The sequence below is a fragment of the Patella vulgata genome, chromosome 4, assembly GCF_932274485.2.
Source record: "Patella vulgata chromosome 4, xgPatVulg1.2, whole genome shotgun sequence".
Classification (NCBI taxonomy): domain Eukaryota; kingdom Metazoa; phylum Mollusca; class Gastropoda; family Patellidae; genus Patella; species Patella vulgata.
In genome coordinates, this window is record NC_065882.2 from 58,140,784 (window position 1) to 58,144,866 (window position 4,083).

Genomic DNA, 4,083 nt, shown 5'->3' on the forward strand with positions numbered 1-4,083 from the left:
GAGTAAAACGACAACTTCACACAATATGAAGAGTCGTCAAAATCCCTGGCTTACTGCTACGCGTCTATACAAAGACGATCTTATCTGATGAAATACTTGAGAAATGGAATCTGACAAAAGTTTTAAGTAAAGATATTTCAAGTCATTTCAAGGAGTGGAATATGTCAATATCTTATTAGAAAAGCTAACGTTTGAAATACTTAGAAATTCGTTTTGTGTGTATAATAAGTTTGCGATTTCTCTTATATATATTTTTAATTCACTAAATTGGTGTTAGATGCTCTTTTAAATCAAACATTACACGCCGGCTCACAAACCACGGTGGCCCGGATTTGATCCCGGTGTTGGCCGAAAAAGTTCCCTGGGATTTTCGTTCGGGGGGTTTCCCCTTGTCAGGACGTGCAGGATGGAGGGCCTGACAAGGACAGCGTCTAGTCGTTCAGATGGTCTAAAACCCACGGTTCCGTGTACACATTGATGTGCACGTAAAATAATCCTTGATAGTAATAAGAGTAGGTCACCTCACCGTTGTCCGATCAAAATTTCTCTCATAGCACACTGTATGGTGTACGCCCGTCTTGATTAGCCCAGTCGGTGCAGAAAAGTAGGACGTTAAACTCATTTCATTTCATTTCTTTAATCAGTCCATGTCGTTCATATTGTAAAAGGGCCATAAAATTATTTGAGAAACTTTTAAGAATCTCATTTCTAAAAAGAGGGGATGTTTTCTATTTTATTTTTCCATTGAAGTTCTGTTAAATTGTTGATTTTGTCTGAGAATGCTTTGATTAAAGAATAGGAATTTAATGGGGGTTTCAGCTCCAAAGTATGAATAAATATTACGTAATGTTTTGAATCCAACTTATTCCAGTTTTCGTAGAATAAATTCCACGCCGAATTTCAAAATATGTTGTTTTTGGCCACTGATGTTTCCCGGTGTAAAGACGGGGCGTTATCTCTTTCAGTTTTATTTGTTTTCGTCAAGTTTTATTTTATCTACATGCAAATAATAAGAACATGCTTTATTTACAAAAAATAGCCATTTGTGCAACCAAAACTCAGAAACAAATAATAAAAAAGGTAAAAATCTTAATATTAGATCTGTTGATATATATTAAGTAACCAAAATTGTTTTGCCCAATAGGTACATCTCTCACAAGAAAATCATTTTGAAGTCTGGATTTTGAATTCTCGGAAACCTGGCGGGTGGATGGCAATGTCTGGATTACTAGCTCGCATGCAGTATAATCATCATTTTTACTTTTGACTCCAGTACAGCACATTCGTCACTCTAATAAATTGTCCTAACTAAGCATTGGACGATCGACAATAGGGAAAAGTAACCATATTATGTTAGTCTAAACAGACCAAATTATTCCTTTCCATTTAATGTCGACCACATTCCACCCCACTCGCGTATAGGGTGTGGTGATATTTGTACATCTTTATGAAGTAATTGCTACAGAGAAATATAGCGACAGAAACTTCCAACACACTTAATCTTAATGACAAACTTTTACCTGGGTATTACATCTCCAGAAGAATTCAGACTACTAGTTAACAATTGTTCTATTGTTTAACCTAGTTTAGCATCTTTCTCTTATCTCTTCGATGGATTATCGTAGTAATCCTCTTAATCCGTCAATACCGTGTTAATCATTATACTTACAACCCGTACAAAGAAACAACTTACTTGAAACAATGGAATTTATCTTAATGCTGGTTTTGTTTGCTAAATATTTTAACTTTTAAAAAGCGAACGTGGTGAAAAGGTTGTACTGCTGAACTTGATATTATTGTTCATGACGATGTCATGTATTGTCTACAAATGGTCGATTCTGAAAGATAATTCATTTCTATCCATAAACATTGGGGTCAAGATGGCAGCTAACCTGGATTTTTGGCATAATCGTGTTGTTAGTAGGCTAGATACCATCTAAAGAATATGTTTTCATAATCGTGTTGCTAGTAGTTAAAGAACTTGTTTTAGCTGTTGATTTTGTTTAATTGAAATAATCAAAGAGATAAGTTTTGTTGTTTGCGGATCTTTCGTTGGATCACAAAATATGTCAATTTACTGATTTGATAATCTCTGAATTGACCTTTCCTTTGATGTTAGCTATGGACCCTGGACATTAAAACTTCAAAAAACTCGAAGACATGGTTGTACCACATACAGTATATCTAAAGACCAATCCCATTTATGGGGTGGTATATTTTTACGATGTCTACGTATATCGTTGCGATTTATCACGGTACCTTTGGGAAAGAACTCTTGCTTCGAAAAATCCAGTGGGGTTCTCTTGCTGTACGCTTATAGACATGTCTTCATTTTGCTGGTGAATGGGGGTAGAGTGGGACTGGGCCACCATAGCTCAGTTAAATGTATGTGCACAAAAAAACATAATACATAACATAAAATATACTACTCTCATTTAACTTATCTGAAACAACATGTCCAGATTCCGAATGCAGGATATTTACTAATGGTGACATGATATTTGGTTGGTTCGCCTCTATTTAACGCCAGATACGGTTAAAGTCTAAAAGACTTTAAATTAGACATGTACCAAAATTGATCTCAGATGTTAGTTCCATGTTAATAGTTGCACCAACTAAATATACAAAACATGACGATTACAAATATTCCCCATTATTACAGGAATTACAACGGTATCTTCGGAAACTGACATTCATGAACTTTAAGATTGGGGAGGGTGGGTGTTATCTTTCCTTTGTCTATTAGTTGAACTTTTTGGGTATAAGAGCTGCTTTTATGAAAGGTGGGACTTAAAGGACGAAATGACCCCTTGGTCGATAGATTTTTTCCTATTTCCTTATAACACCCAAGTTTATCAAATAACAGTTACAAGTTGGGTAAATAAACATGTAGGGGTCAAATGTCGATTGATGCTGAGAGATAACTGAAAGGTCAATGCATCATCAATACGTGTATTTACCTGGGCTGCAGCTGGTAATTACCTGTAGTTAATTGCATCACGATATAAGGTGTGTGTGTTTTAAAACACTTTGTGCAAAGTTCAAGTATTTTGTAAGCGTTGTTTAACACACCCTCCCGAATCCTTTTACTATTCTATGATGCATGTATCTTAATCAGATTAATTATCTATCCTTAATTATAAGACTCAGTTCAGGTCAACTCTAGAGGGGGTCTAGATCCTTGGTATTAATACCCGAATAACTTGAATTGACGAAAGATACGCTGAAACTGGGTTAATCCATGCATGAGTTTCCCTGTTAAAACGAAATTAAATAAAGTTGGGGAGATGATTGTTGATTAAATCAATTTGTTACAATTCTTAGAATGGCTTTGTTTTGAAATTTATAGCGCTAGTATAACCACAATAGCAGGAAATCTAATGGATGTATCTAATCGTACAAACTGTGGTAATTAACTACAAATCTGGAGAGAGCTCGCCAAATCGCTCGAGGTGTGGATTTGATCGTAATATGGTTGAAAACCTTATACAAATACTATATTTCGACATGCCATATTTGGGGGTATTTTTACCTAAATGCATCTGCATCTGCGTGAAATTTGGATTGTTAAGCACAGCTGTAAGTAATATCGGCGTTAATCACATCTACGTTAATCACATCTGTAACATCTGCGTTAATCACATCTGTAATATCTGCGTTAATCACAGCTGTAACATCTGTGTTAATCGCATATGTATATTATTGTGTCGTAGCGTGAGGCCAATTGGAGGTTTATGGTAGATATTCCTTTGATGGGATCAGTGTAATCTGTATATAATATCCGCGTTGACCACATCCGTAGTATCTGCGTTAATCGCATCTGTAATATATAGACCTAGGTCAATCACAGATGTGCCTGGATCACTTATTAATTATGAGGTCGATTAATCCTACGGAAGTTTCGACAATACTACTTTACCGATTGGACACCGTCATCATTTTTGTCTTATACTAGCCAGCTGACAACTGAAGAACAAGTACCCATAAATAGAGACGCCAAGGTATCATCTAATCTAAGATTTTATCTATTTGATCTTATAAATTACTATCTTTTCGATGCTTATTTGTATTAAATATGAATCA